Below are 16,350 nucleotides of genomic sequence, written 5' to 3' on the forward strand. Positions count from 1 at the left end.
TTAAATGACACAATACAAAGGAATGCCTTATTTACATCGACAAATAATGCACATCAGTGTTTCAGCATAAACTTCAGGAAAAAGTCTGTCTTAGAAGAATACTTACATAGACACCAGAGTTACTACTAAGTTTACATTTTATACTGTGATTTAACACATTTTTGAGGTACTTGTTTTTGACTCAGTTCTTTAAATTTAAGGTATAACTTCCCTCCAACATGTGTACAAATTAAAGATACAAAATGCAATTCCAAATAAATGCATAATAATAAATGAAGATGCATTTCTATTGATTAAATGAAAACTTTAAGGATCCCCTGGGGGAAATTTAAAACATATACAGCAGCATCTAAAGTTGCTTTTACTCTTATAAATGTTACTGTTCATACATTTTTACATCTTTGGGTGATTCACTTTCTGAATTGTTTGTAATGAAAGTAGAAGATCTATGCACTTCTTACACCTTACATCTTCAGAGGCCCCTTTAATGCTATTTCAGTATAAGTGATGAGGACCAAGTGCACTCTGTGGAAAATTCTACCAAATGATATTAAATTTAACCAAATTAAATGGGTATATTCTGAAGAGCTGTGCCTTTAATTTAAGGTTAATTCTTATATTTAGTCTTTATGTGTGTCGGCAAGAAAACACTGTCCAGGGAGACAGAAATATGGACACAGATGGAAAATGACATGCTTCTAATCTTCATGTGGACTATGCGAAGACATCAGTCTGTATTTTAACTGACAAACACTACACAATTTGCAAATGCACATTTTCTATAGCAACTCTATGTTTCTCCACAGTGAAGGCTCATAGATATATTCTATAAGTTCTATTCTCCTCATCAAAACATTCGCTCCCTAATTACATCTACTTAAGCAATTTTGCGAGGGGGGGTGGCGGGGTGTTGTGCTTAATTGCATTACTATCTGGAAGGCAGAAATATGCAGAGCGAAAAAAACATATAGCAACGTGAGGGAGCTGCTAATTAGTCAGATATTTGTTATGCATTACCAAATAGCACATTACACCCCACACAGATAGAAGGCTAAAGAGAGTGAGGCTTCTGTTCTTCAGACTGTAATCAAACAAAGACAGATGTACAGATAAACACTAGAGGGAAAGTTTGAGATGATTGTTCATCTGCTCGCTCTGTGCACGGAGCCGATTTCTTCTCGAGACGAAAAATCTCCAACCACAATACCTACTGATAAGGTTAATAAAAACAGTCCAAGTATTACAATAGCACGGAAAGTGTAACAGCTGAAATATTCATGATGGAGCATTGTACTGCATTTCAAAAGCTTATATTTACAAATCAGCCCAATACAATGTGCTGCAGAAGGCTGCCATTTTCTCTCCCAGCAAGGGTCAATGCGCAATAAGGCTCAGTTTTATCTCACAATTTCAAAGTTTATTCAGACTTTGAAGCAGTCTTTAAAAAAAATCCCTCTACAATAACACTTAAAATGCCCTTTTGGTTGCCATTTTCACACGAACAATAGGAAATTATGTCGAGGCAAGGGAGAAAAAAAATCTTTTTTCTAATGAACACCACCTTTAGTGATTGCAAATAATTGCGTTAAGTGGCTTATTTGCCTTAGGTCGGGGAGGGTGACTCCTGTATAACTAATATAAGGATCTGAACCCTCACCCTCACTGATGAGGTCTATTCACAGCTCGGCTGCCCTGTGCCCCCTCCCAGCTCCTTATGCTCCAACATGATGAGGAGTGTGATGTCAAAGTTTCAAATCAATGATTTTACAAAGCGATACTGTTATGTAGCTGCGAACAACAACAGCTGTTTCTGTCCTCGGCATGGAGGAGGACAGTGGGAGTTAAAAGACACACCAGAAACCGCAAAATATGGAGAGATTACTAAACTTACAGCAGCATAGACTTTAAATCGCTGATAGTGTCTGAAAAACATGTGTAAGATACCTTAAAAGTAAGTATTTGAATACTTATTTATCAGTTTCACTTCATTAGATTTATCAGGTAGATGCAGCAGGCTTCTTTTAAGGTAACCTCTGTATGATAAATGCCTTTAATGCTTTTACATTTTCCTTACTTAAAGGTTAGATAAATCCTCAAATAACCTTCCCAATGCTGCACTTTTACTTGTAACTCACCTTTTAAAGAGACTGAGACATTTCACATCAAACTAAATTGTTTTTGCATTGTGGTAGAAAATAACACATTTTAAAAAATGAGGCATGTTGTGTAAAAGCTTATTTCCACCTGTGAACATTTTTTTTTGTGATGCCGTAATTCAAAATTTGTGTTATCATCTCAAATTTAAACTGAACAACTCAAAATTTTAATTTACTTTAGGTTCAAATTTTGAGATTTTCAGTAGTAGAAACAAGCTAACATAGTAATCTTTGCAGGAATGAGCAGGTTACTCAAAACATTCACAAAACCTTTTTCTAAATGTACATTTTTCTCCCTACGGTTTTCTTTCCTCTGAACTGCACCTGCCAACTGTGTATCTGGGCCGAAGGAAGTGTGCATCTAACCGTGATGAGAAGCTCCTGCTTGAGATAGGATGTAAACACTTGTGGCATCCCTTCTGGCTACACGCTCCCTTTAGCTGTCAGGTGTAATTTGGTAGACACAAAATACAACTTTCTCTTTTTCAGCTGAATTTTTGGAAAGACAATGAGAAAAATGTTATTTATCTCTTGTTTAGGAAATTGTTTTGTTACAGCGGTTGAAATGGATGATAATAATAATACTAACAATCAATGTTCCCTCTAATTTTTCATGTGTCTGAGCGAACACACAAACTCCCTGAGCGGTCCCTTGGACCACTGTGAGCGACATCAGACGTGTGCACTGTGGTCACGCCAGCATCTAATCCATCCAAGTTACATGGTTTATTAAAATAATCAAATTACAGCATTTACATTTATGTTTGACTACTTTTAATTAACTGCTTTAGCCCACTTACAATGAAAATTTAAAAAATCTTGTTCTTGACCTGTGTAGTATGTTAACACTATTGGAAGTAAAAATAACTTGAACTCCAATTTTGAAAACACAACTTTCTTTCTTTTCTTTTCTTTTTTTTTTTCATAAAGCTCTGACTTGTATTATGAGTATGAGTCTGTGGTCTGGGAGAGTCCTGTAACTCTCTGTCTGCCAAATACAGTATATAATGACCAATGTTGGGCAATTAATTACTACTTCAAAAAAGTAACTCAGTTTGGCAAACAAAGTTTTTTGCAGCTATTTTTTTTTTTTAATGCAGCCAAGGCGTTTTTAAATAAACATTTCAAACTATTTACAGAACAATCAGCTGTTCTGCATCAAATCTGATGCCACACAAATTATTTGTGCCACTCCAAAAAATCATTTCTGTCCACTATGAGATAAAGGAGAACAACAGCCTGATACCTGCAGGCCTGACAACAGGAGATGTATCATTCCTGTAACACCTGTAACATTCAGCAGCCGCCTCATTGTTCTGACACACCAACAAAACTACTGACTACACTACACACTAACTACACAAGATTTGCGCTAAACGTCTCAAATCTCTCACATATCAAAAGCACCGCCGTCACTCCTAAAACTTCCCCGTTTCTTAACAACTAGATGCCACGTTGCCATATCATTTTTTTGATTGGTCGACACGGTACTTTTTTCGACCAATAGGAAAGGGTGGGGGGTTTTTTGGTTTTGTTTTTGCTCACAGGTGGAGAGTGCTTTCGAGCGTTTTCCTTTTTACCGTTTCTTCCCGCAGTAAATATAAACAACGATAGTATTCAGGAAGAAAAGCAAACATTGCATATATTTTTATCATAACTCTGGTTTTACGTGGCCTATCAACACAATTTAAAAATTGGTATAAAGTCCACATTTTTTCCGTCAATTGTTCCGTCTGTCCTGCTCACATCTCCAATGGTTGTACACGTTGTCATTAATGTGGCTTCACTGCACATCAGCCACGCCGCTTTGCTAGCTAAAACACCGGTGTCGGCACATAAGGACGCTGTCATAGCCTGTCAACGACGTTGACTGGCTGCGTATATACGAATGTGAATCGCATTATTGGCTGGACTATAGGATAAGGTGGCATCGTTCTAATCCCATACAGGAGCAGCCAGTCACTTACTGACTAACACTGCAAAACAGAATTGTTAAAGTTTTAATTTTAATTTCAATTCAGGTTAATTTTTTTTGTGCGCAGAGACCGTGCCAGCAGTGCGCAACGTGCGCAGCTTAGAGGGAACATTGCTAACAATGATAATAATACTAATAATAATATAATCTGGCAGATGATTATCTGCCACGCAGGTGTATTGTATTACATAAAAGTGAAAAGCTTTGATATGAAAACTTTCCAGGGTCTGTCTTCTGGCTTTATTATGTTCCAGAGGAGGCAGACATCACAATATTTCCAAATATTACACCAAAGCATAGCAGACAGTTAAATGAGGCTATAAACCAAATGGAACACATTTAGACTAACAGTACCTTAGATTTTGGTGTGAACTGTTCCTTTAAATATACATGTATACCCAACATGTTATAAAATGTTTTCATAGAATAACCTTAAGAGTTATTTTGTTCTTACAATGGCAGTGTTAACCCCTCGTCTGTGTTCTTGTGGAATTAAACTCATATATTTTCCACTCCGGCCTTATGCCCAACTTGAAAATAGTTTTTACAATTCCTAATAAAGAGAGCATATTACAACATAACCTTAAATTTCACATTTTCCTTCTACTATCATCTTATCTGAGCAATTTAAACCTGATCTTCAAGCAGTTCTTGGAAATAAATATGTTATTTACAGACATGCAAGGCTAAACAACAAAACTTAATGTGTTTTGTTTCAGCACTGACCCTTCCTGTTTGCCTGGGCCAGGTTACGGTTTACCTTTTAGGATAAAAAAATATGCCTTCATGGATTATTAGCAGTGTCCTGGCTGACGGTGGAAAACAAAAATATAGAAATGACTGCACACATTGTCCTCCATTTGAAAAGAGATACCCAGGGAAATCATGAAGAGAACAAAAAAACAAAAAAAATTCAGGATGCTGCTATAATTACGTTAGGGTATCCAGTACTCTCTCATGGAATATATCAGTGGCCACCATGTCTGAGGTCTGACCCACAGTAGCTGCAGAAATCTCAAGCAAACAAGGGACAAGAAATGTTCCTCCCATCATGGACGGCTAAAACAATTCCTTCATAAGAAAAGAAAACCCTGCAGAAACTGACCACCTCGACAGGGAAGACACAGAAGGCTTCCAGTCAACTAGTAAAAAGTAATCTATACTATTTATGATTTATAAACAAATACAGTGTAAAGTATCTGGCATTTTTTTGTGCTTAAATGTACTCTGTAAGTATGGCTTTGTTTTCACAGGCACAGAAAGTTTGACTTTCACCAAAACAGCACACAAAGAAAGCCACAATTTAGCACTTTTAAAAATAAAAGTCATAATTATCAGAATGGGGGGGAAAAAGTGATTTTTGGTGCTAGATGGATGGGTCTGAGCATTTTGGAAACTGCTGATCTACTGAGATTTTCCTGGACAACCATTTCTAGGGTTTTACAGAGAATGGTCCAGAGACTCAAATAACCACTTATTGCAACCAAGGTATGGAGAAGAGCATCTCTGAATGCAAAACATGTTGAATCTTAAAGCAGATGGCCTACAGCAGCAGAAGACCACAGCAGGTTTGAGCTCAGGCTATGATTTGCCTGAGCTCATCAAAAATAAATTCAATAAGACGAGAAAAAAATGGGTAGAATCAGGAGAAAGCGCCGTGTCACAAAGCTCAGATCATCTCAAACTGGTTTTTTGAACATGACAGTGAGTTGACTGTGCTCAAATGGCCTCCACAGTCACCAGAAATCAATAAAATAGAGAACCCGAGGGATGTGCTGGGACGGGAGAGTCACATCATGCAAATGTGTGATGCTATCAAGTCGATATGGATGAAAATCTGAGGAATTTGATGAATTACGGCATTTCTGAAGAACAAAAAGAGGGCCAACCCTAGTAGTAGCAGCAAGGTGTACATTCACAAAAGTTTTTGGTTTTCTGCTTGTGGAGTGAAACTGTGGAGCAGATTTTATATAGTTGTAAAAACAAGATAAGATGATAATAATTTGTATTTTATGTAGTGTAATACATACATATACATGCATATGTAGTGCATGTGTTATGCATTATTAGAAATTTGCCCCATGTAGTTATTAAGGTTTGTATAAGTAAGGAGGCCGGATAAATAATAACTGATAACTGATGGAGAAATCTGGGATTAAATAAGCGTGCACTTCACCTTATTCTTTTTAATATGTCAGCTGAATGAGAATAAGTGGAGCGATACTGGAATGCTTTATTTTGTACAGCATGACTTTCTGTATATTGAAATACAATAAAAAAATTAAGTAATTAATTAAATTAAATTAATAGAATATTTAAATCAGTTAAAAGATGATCCACCCACAGTAGATTACTACAAATCCTGTGTGTGGGTAGGGGGTTCACCTTAAAAGGCTTAAAATCCTGTATGCCTTTCCCCCCTGTATGTTCATTATATTTAGTCTTGATTAATTTTTGGAGAAATGGAGAACAAAGTGCTTCCTGTAAGTAATTACATACAGCATATACATTTATACATTTGTGATTGCATTTCTCTTGCTGCTCTCTGTGTGTATAAAATAAAATACTTTTAAAACTAAGGATCAAACAAGCAGAAGGTCATTACACTGAAAACAAATAATACATTTTTAAATTTTAACAGTGTTTCATTAAGCATGACGTATCCATGATGAAAGATTAACCTTAGTGTTGAATAAACTTTATTGGTCTTTCTCAGTATTGTGTTAGATTGGCCAAACCAAAACCTGCTGGAATATTTAATGGGAGCTTAAATATAAAGCACTATTAAGCTCCGCTGCTCTTTACATTTATAGTCTAGCTGGATTATCCAAGATCTAAATAACACATTTTGGCCTCTGTGGTGCCATACTGGGCTCATCTTGACTGGAATATATAAGAGAATATTTGCTTTCTTATACACACATGAGTGACTTTCAGCTTGACACAGTTAAATTTCATATATTGCAGCGCTTTTGAACCCAATCTAGTGAGCAAACTTTCAAACAATGATGATTTAATTTTGGATTTAACTGGTCTTAAATAGTTACAGAGCTTTGCAACCCATCGAATAACGCTTTAAAAGAATTCCTCGCAATGAAGGGGATGTTTTATGATAATGTATTAGTTAATTGACACAAACTTACCATGATTAGACAACAGAGTAAGCTGTCTAAGTTGATTAATATAATGAATAGTGAAGGGTGCAGGGAGGAGGAAAGTTTTGCAGTTCATGCACAGTTCATATAGCCTCTGTAGGAGCCAACACTTAGCCTATTAGGTCTAACGCTTAAGCAGCACGCAATTAAATGTCTCCACGCAAAATGAGCACTCAGGCCATGTTTAATGGGCAGAGAGCTAATAAAGGTTGGACTGAGTGACAGGAGAGGTGACTCACCTTACAGTAGAAGCATAAATGTGTTGCAAAGACAAAGAGGAGGGCTGGTGGTCACCTGTATGGACTCAATCATCAACATCCTGCACGGAGCCATAGTGAAGAGGATAAAAATAAACAGCTTACATACTGAAAGCTGTAGAAAATACGTGCACACAAGCTGCTCTGCTGTTATGAATGTCATATTTGCTTTACTTGTAGCTATTTCCTCAGTAATAATATAGGCAAAGAGACAACATGACACATGACACATGAAGCTTTGAGTCGATGCCTCGCTTTTAATGGAGAAAGATGAAAATATCAATACCAGCTCATTTACAAATACATTTTCTTGCCCAGTTACTTATAGCTAATTGATTTTAACAGCTGCACAGGAGACGGAGCAAGAAATCAATTAAAGGGCCAAGTTAAGTGACTGCATGACAGCTCGTATCGAAGACAATTCAGCAAAGTGTAATCTGGAAAGACAATAATCCAGAGAGAACCGACAGGAGGAGTGAATATTACCTGCCCACCGCCACAACAGCAATACCAAGCTGTCTGGCGAGAAAACATGAGATGAGGTGGAATAAATTTTTCTGGTAAATGTTATTACAAACAATATGCCTGGGTGAAAAGGAAAGAGGGAAGAGCAATCTGCGCAGACTGACCATCCTGCGAACCGTTTATCAGCTTGAAATGCTATTTCATGCATTAATACTCCACGGACCGCATTCCCCCCAACACTTTCTGTACAAAAGCCTCCGATTTATGATTACCAGTCGACTAAGCAATAGGCTGCGGCCCCCGCCGATACACCACTTCCTTTTACTTCCCTCGCCGTGAGCTCGTCTCAGGGCCCCTGCAGGTTCAGAGACAAGGCTGTCAGGATAATGTGATCAAGGTGGATGCAGGCTGAGAGAAGCTAAATTGTGGCTGGGGGGGGATGACATTCTTTGATTTTTAACCATTACAGAGTTTTCATAGAGCTGCAGTCAATTTATTTTATTTATTCTAATGAAGAGCATTAGGAGTGCCATAGTGTGCTGCACTGCACATTGATCGCCTCGTTAATCACACTTTGCAGACACTCGCAAATCAAGTTCTAACAGCAAGCACTGAATCAAGTGCAATGAAGCATAAGCTCCTTCACAATTTATGATCTTTCAAATTGCATCTTTTCAACCATTAAATTGCAAGATACCATAAATTTTTATCCCCTCTTCTTCAGTCCTGCTATCGATTCTGTCGTGTGAAAAATAGAAGAGTAGTAAATTCAGGCAGTTAGACAAAATTTAAGCCTTGTCTTCAGAAAGGAAACTGAATGGCACGAGGAAGGCTGTTAATTTGCCATTGAGAACAAATATCAGGAGTGATAAAAATTTAAAAGTCCAACAGGGGCTTCAGAGACGTGGCTCAGATGGGCTTCAGTCCTCTGCAACCTTGAGCTCTTTTACTTCACTACCTCTCAAATGCCAGTGCACCTTCAGGGTCTTTTACCGACCATTTTTTAAGATTAGGTACCTGATGTGGTGCAGAATTAGAATTAAAGCCTCACCATGAAAATGACCGGATCTCCTCTTTTTCTGTGGCAGACAGTCACAGATCCTGAAACTTTTAAAGAAAATGCAAGAAAGAATTGCACGGAGGCGAGGATACGAGGATGGGCATTTTGTAAATGTTACAATATCGCATCCAGTACAAATAGTTGACTTTCTTTTCTCTTTCCTGCAGGAAGCAGTGAGGTTTGAATATATTTATAAAAAAAAAAATCCCCCCCAAAAAACTCTGAAATTCTGTACTTAAGAGTAGCCATTACATTTAACCTGCAAAAATCCCAAATGGTTCTTACCTGCCCCATACTGTTCTCAGAAAATGGCATAATTGTTCTCAGATTGCATTTCACTCACACCAAGCTGTAAGGAACACTTGTCAAACAATACAGTCAAATTAGTTCTCTGTGATTGAGCATGTTGAGGATCTATCCAGTACATTATATATCTAGGAAAAGAAACAGAAGTACCATGAAAGAGTCTCAATTACTGTGATAAAGTAAAGGAGAGGCAAGAAAACCAGCCAGTGGCTTCCAAAAGTGAAGGGTTAACCTCTTCACATCTGTACAGGGACCAACTCTCAAGTTATGATTAGAACGAGTGCCTGCTGTTACATGTGGCATGAAAATAACAATGCCTGCATCACGAGGCTGTGTCTCGGAAAAGTTGTAAATTAGATACGCGTGAATGTCTTATTTCTTTTCAAGTCTAAATCATGTTAAAGCGGAAAGGCAGCTTAATTATGGAAGTACGTAAATATCTTAATGCGGATGAGTGCTTCCACTAAAGATGACATGACATTTCTGTGACTCTTTAGTGGAAAAGAAAGTCTTCACTAACCTCAGTGCAGAGGAGAAAGCGGGGGCAGCGTTAATCATAAAGCACTGTAACAGACAACTGCTCTGAAAAGGTGACCAGTGAGACTGCAGCGGCATGGCAGACAGGCGTGGAAGATGATACTGCTCCAGTCGCTTCCATGGGAGGTGCTGCCCGACTCAGACAGCACACAAAATCCTGAGCAAAGTAGAGCTGGTCAGGCAGAGAGTGTTTTTGACACAGACACTCCCCAAGGGAAGGCAAATCAGCAGAGGAAATAGCACGTAAGGAAAACAAACCATAAGAAAAGGCATAAAAGCTCACAAACATTGGATTGATCAGACAATTACAACCCATCTGGCTTGTTAAACTCAATCTGCTATCGCACACAGGCTCGCAGTTTAGCTTTTTCCATTTGGACTGTTCCCAGATCTGCCGGCAAGTGAAATGTGAAGACATATGTCTGGTGATATTCTATATTTTTCTTCGTGCAAACAATTCCCCAAATCAAAAGTGACTTAAGCTTATTATGAGAGTGGAAGCAACAAAGACTGTACTTTATGTAGGCTGGAGATTTTCAGTGAGAAAGTGTTATTTTACAAATCTAGTCTTAGAGTGTTAAGCATTTTGTACACTGGAACTTTAAATGTGTGACAAAAGAAACATAGTCAGGGGAGTTACTGAAGTCACCGGTAAACCAAACCCACCACAGAAAGATAAATCTGTCACTACAGAGTCCAGACAGTTCTCCTGGTGTCTTTTCACAATACATAAATAAATTAAAAGAAATTAAAGGTTTAGTCATATTTTAAGTGGTGAACTATGGGGCTAAAAAATGAAGCCAACTCTGAAGCATCAAAGGCCCAAAAGTGAATCAATCCCCATAGACTCAAAACTAGACCTGAAATAATCATTTCTGATACAGCCTAGCACTGAAAAATGATTTTAATATTCATAGCTTATATCCACACTTCATGACAACTGTATGAGAATGAATTTTTTTATATAACCATTAAGGCTCCCACATTACTGGGCTTCTGCTCGGCTACTCTAAGTTGCTAAACTGGACCATTTCACCTGCGTTGGCCAATTTTGAAGCATTATTAATGCAATTATCTAACAAATATTACAGCTATCTTGGTTGTAATAACAAAAGTCACCACCAAAAAGGCTATGCTTAGGTTGTGGTCAGGTAAATCCTGTAAATGTTTTATGTGCATGCTACTCCGTTTTTAGCAGGTATCTATGTCTGTATAATGCACTGATACCATTTATGGATGCATCTTGCTAACTGTGACACGTGACTATATCCTTCTTTTATTTACAGTCAATAGTTTTAAGAACATTTGCCAAAAGCTACAGAGCCCAGCCGTCATCTCAAAAGTAAGGATGTACATTTGTTTTGCTTCATTCTTATCAATTTTTCTCAATTTGATAAGGATAATAAAAATCTTTATTATTTCCAGACTCATTCTTCAACCTACAAACACCCACATTTCAAATGTAAACACGGAGAGTATGGCATGCTACACATTTGAGCTAAAACATGACAAAGCAAACGCCGCCATTGACATCTAATTTGGCAACCCGTGACTAAGGGATCGCCTGACGTGCAGTGCTGCTCTGCAGTCACAGCTCAACTGTACAATACACCACATTACACATTCCTCTTGTGATGACTCGAATAGATTGCTGGACCAAAACACAGTCTGACTCTATAGGCAAGCACACATCAACAAGCACACAATAGTGCACTCAAAAAGACACTTTCACCAGCCCAACAATGGGAGATGCTATGGGGTATGACAACTTCTTGTGAACAACAAAATGCTGCCTGACAAGCTTTCAAGGGATGGTTGAGCTCTGGCAGATTACAGAGATCTTTATCTTTTCATAAAATGGAGTGCAGCATTTAAGTGCCAATGACTGAGAAGACAATCTGAATTGTAAAGTGTGCCACAGCCATTACATGGAGATGTAGGGCCAGTAATGGTGAGCGTAATAGTGTGATGACAGTTTCACTGCACAGTGACATTCTCCAGGGCATTGTCATCATCCCTGACAGGTAATATGGTCCCACTGGGAATTGCGTATGCCTTACAGTTGGATTTTCTTCTTTCGTAAACACCCATCTTTACTTACAGCTTCATCAAACCCCAGAACTCGCACTGACTTTTCAATATAGCTGCGGGTCTGAGTGAGGTAATTAGATGTTAATGTGAAATAATGGAATCATAGCGGGCTGTTACATAGGGAGAAATGCAGACCTGGGCCATGATCTCGGAGTGAAAAGCACAATTGCTTAAAAATCAAAACATGCTGTCAGCGGCTCACCTAAGCAGCAGAAAATGCCCCGACTTTGGAATACATTACAATGGTAATTGCTCTGACAAAATTACCTTGTCTAAGATGAGCTCGACCAGACATCTGAGACATGCATGTCGATTGGCTCAATTTCATGATCATTGGGAAGCTGAAATCAAGGCCTTTATGTGCGAGAAATTCAACGAGGAAATTGACATAAACATCTCATCTGAGACATTAGGCTGAATGGAAGAGAGCGCTTCATTTTCACGAGGCATTGTTACAAATCTATTTAAGGTGAAGCTGTATTCTCCTGGTGTAAAGTGTCAACTTCATATAGAGATGCTGTGCATCCCTTATTAACTTGATATTCCTGTTTATAAATCAGACGCGCTGCTCTCTGTCGAGGTGAAATCACCCTTTTTTTGTATACATATAGAACTCCTTTAGTGCAACGTTTACTTTGCACAGCTGGATGTCAGCTTTCTCTTTTCACAGCTGCATTAGATACCAAAACCTGTGCTTTTGCCTCTTTAAGAGTAACAACAAAGGAGGCTGAACAACAGAGATGACTTAATAAACAAAAACACAGCGTCATTCATGGACTCCACCTTTGATTGTTGGTTGTGTCTCCTTCCGTCTGGGCTTTTCCTCGCACGTATCAGGACAAGGGAGCGTTAAAATGTTCCCTGTGTCTGTGATCTGATGAGGATCACCTTCATCCATTTGAAAGGTGATTTCCGAGCAAAATTGTTTCTCCGAACACATGCTGCTTGAGCCGAGAGCACATTTTTCCAGCATGTTAACAAACATGTAATTTCCATAAACACGTCCAGTAATTGACAGCTTGATTTGGGCTCTGCCAGGAAAGCTGACAGACACTTCTTGGCTGCTTTAATGCAGACAGCACAGGCTTAAGGCCTCACCAGGCTGTAATGAGCTTCTCAGGGCTTTGTCTGGATTAGACCCCCAAACACAAACAAAATGTCACCCAAATCCCATCCAACATTCTTCATCTTGTTAGATTATGCCACGTGCTGCAATTTGAAATTAGCTTCAATTAATAAAAAAATTAAAGTAAAAAATTATCAAAAATAAGATTTTAACATGAAAAGTCAAGCCATAAGCAGGTTTCTGTGGATCTCAGTGAGCTAAAGATGTTTTTTAGGTAGGAAAATTATGCAGGTAAGAGTTTATCTATAACAAAAACATATCATAGCAGGTAAGCATATGAGATATGCATGCTTATGTTAGGTTAGTGTGGTTTATAAGTCATCCAATCATGTAATTTTGTTGTGAAGATATAAAAAATATTGTCAAAAACAAATATAAAGCATGCCAATATGTTACCACTTGAGTTACGGCTTACTTTAGGGAACAACAGAAGGCAGATTAGGAATTTTTAGTCTATTTTTTAATATTTTTATGCACGCAATGTTGCACAACACACCTCTTCTCACGCTTTTGGGTTATTTGGTGGAGTCAACATTAAACCCTGTAGTATCTCCAGACTGCTTGAACATCAGCAGCACATTCAGGTCTATTCTCCTCATAAAAAGCTGTGGTTCAAGAGCAGCACAGAGATGATGGTGAGCACAAGAGGAAAAATGGAGTCTGATAAATCTGTATTGAACAGTGTGTGAAGGATGTTAATACATATTAATGGTGACAGGAATATTTGCAAGTGAATACACTGGTAAAGGGGATTAAACATAACTCTCCATAGAAGGGGAGGTATCATCACTCCCATTCTGGCGTGGGACTCGGCCGTATCAGATTCATCCCCATGCACATTGCCAGCAAACACTAAGCCCTTATCTCTCCACTGGGCCTCTCCGGAGAGTTTACAATTTCTCGCTTCGCTGGAGCCTGAGCTGAGCTTGTTACTGGCACAAAGGCTGAGAGGTGGCCTGGTTGAGAGCACAAAGCCGCCCCCACCTCTGGACAGACACATTTCCCTCAGATAACGGACGACTTGTTGGACAGCGGCACTACACTGTCCCTATACATTAGTATGACAGCCACACATCCTCCGCACACGGGGACTCACAACAAAGTTAAAGTTAAATAAATAACTAAATAAATGTCACTGAAAGCTCCTTATTAATGAGACGTGTCAGAGGTGGTAGAGGGACATGAACTCAGCAGATGTGGTCTCGGTCCCAGGGAGACACTTTACCTTCCCGCCATGGGCGCTATTCTCTGAGGGCATGAGCATCACAGACAACGTCCCATTTGCTACTCCGCTGATTACATTAGGTCCCGAGGGGATTGTTGAGCAGAACACAGGCTTGAAATTTAGGGCAAATGTGCCTTTTAACCACATCAAAATCCATGTTCAGTCATTTTTAGGCAAATGAATCTATTTCAACTCTTCTGGGTAACATCCATAAACATTTTCAGTCCTTTTCCAACCCTTTAAAACCACATGCACTGCTATAAATGTCAAAAGATTTCTTTTTGGAAAAAAAACCCCCCAAACAAAAACAAGGTAATGATATCCTGGGTTGATCCTTTTGACAGTTTAAATACTGCACCAATTAATACAAAGTTGTCAAAAATAAACTAAACAAGAAACAACTGTGATGTCGTAAAGAAAATTTGCTCAGCTAAAGAAATTTAAAGAAGAAAAAACATATTAACTTGTGAGAAAAAAAACTTTACAGTAGAACACAAAACTAAAACACATGAAAATAACTAAATAAGTGCTGTTTTCTTGAAATATGTCATCTCTCTTTGAGAACAAGCCTCAGTGACACATGAAAAAAAAGGGAAAAATGGTAAATTATTCATGTGTAACTAAACCAGAAAATATTGCCATCGTCTGAGCATAAAAGTACACTCCAGTTTGCAGCTGATTAATAACCTGGAGATTCAAAAGACAAAAAATATTCCGCACCTAATCAGCCTCCTCGCGACTGCCGATGAGGTAACCCAAATCTCCTCTTACTGATGACACCTCAAGTTCAAATGTTGATACTGTAATTTCACCATTTTTGTTTACAGATACTGATTACGCCGTTACATAAAAACAGAAAAGCCCCGAAGTCGAGCAACAGTAAATGGAAGTGTTTACCCTCAACGGGATGCACAGAGACCCTCGAATCCAGTGTGGGTTATAAGACAAAGCTAAATGTGTCGATAAGGCTCTGTGTAGCGCATTGCTAAATAAAGAACTGCATGTGGCCTTGCTTCACAGCTGAAGGGACGATGACAGCAGAAAAACTGCAAGTTATTTCACTGTATTCTGCAACAGAAGAAAGTGCCAACACGGTTTCAGTAGATTTTACGTTGACAAGTAATATTGGATTGCTGCTTGTCTTACAGTAGGTCTCCCAGTCATGGCAATTTCAGCAGACATGTTGCTGAGACAGCTCCGGCATTGTTTTCTGGGACACAGTGAAATTCTATTTTCAGTTTTACTTGGTGCAGTAATTATCTGCATTGTTGATGAGAATAAAGAAAATAAAGTGCATGAATATGTGCCGGTCAATTGGATTCTGTCAGTTCAAGCAGAATTGGGTACACAAGCGAGCAGCTTGCCAGCTTGTAATAACGATGGTGTTTGCGTGGAACAATTTCCCCTCTAAAACAGCTCATCAACAGCAGAGAGAGTCTGTCACCCAGGGTACGGAGTGACAAGTCTTCTGCATCTCCGTCTGTTATTAACATGTCTCTTACGACAAGCTCAATTATCTGACACTGCCCGCAATTTCCATTCCTTTTTCTGGCACAATGTAAAGTTCCTCTCCTTCATTTTCGAAGCTGGTCGTTTTGGATCCGGCAAATACTGATATAAGACATGTGTGGGAGGAGGAAGTGAAAACCGAGAGAAAAACATCTGCAAGTCAGAGCAAAGTTGCTGCAGGCTTTGAGGCCTTGATAATTTCGGATATTTGTCATTCAAAAAATGTGAAATATTTTTAATACGGTAAAGTGACTGGCTAGTTTCTATATAATAGTGACTTTTACATCTTTTCATGTCTTCTTACATCTTAGTTAACTGCCCAGAGAGCAGAAACAAAACCTTTTATAAAGTACAAACTACCGACTGAATTTATTTAACAAAGCCAGACAGTGTAAATTTAATGGATACGTTGAAATCATGAATTTAGACGTGACTCTTTCAGTATTGCTTTGTTTTTAGACTTTAATGATGTGTGTTCTTGTTTTCAG

The sequence above is a fragment of the Oreochromis aureus genome, linkage group 16 (genome assembly GCF_013358895.1).
Source record: "Oreochromis aureus strain Israel breed Guangdong linkage group 16, ZZ_aureus, whole genome shotgun sequence".
NCBI lineage: Eukaryota > Metazoa > Chordata > Actinopteri > Cichliformes > Cichlidae > Oreochromis > Oreochromis aureus.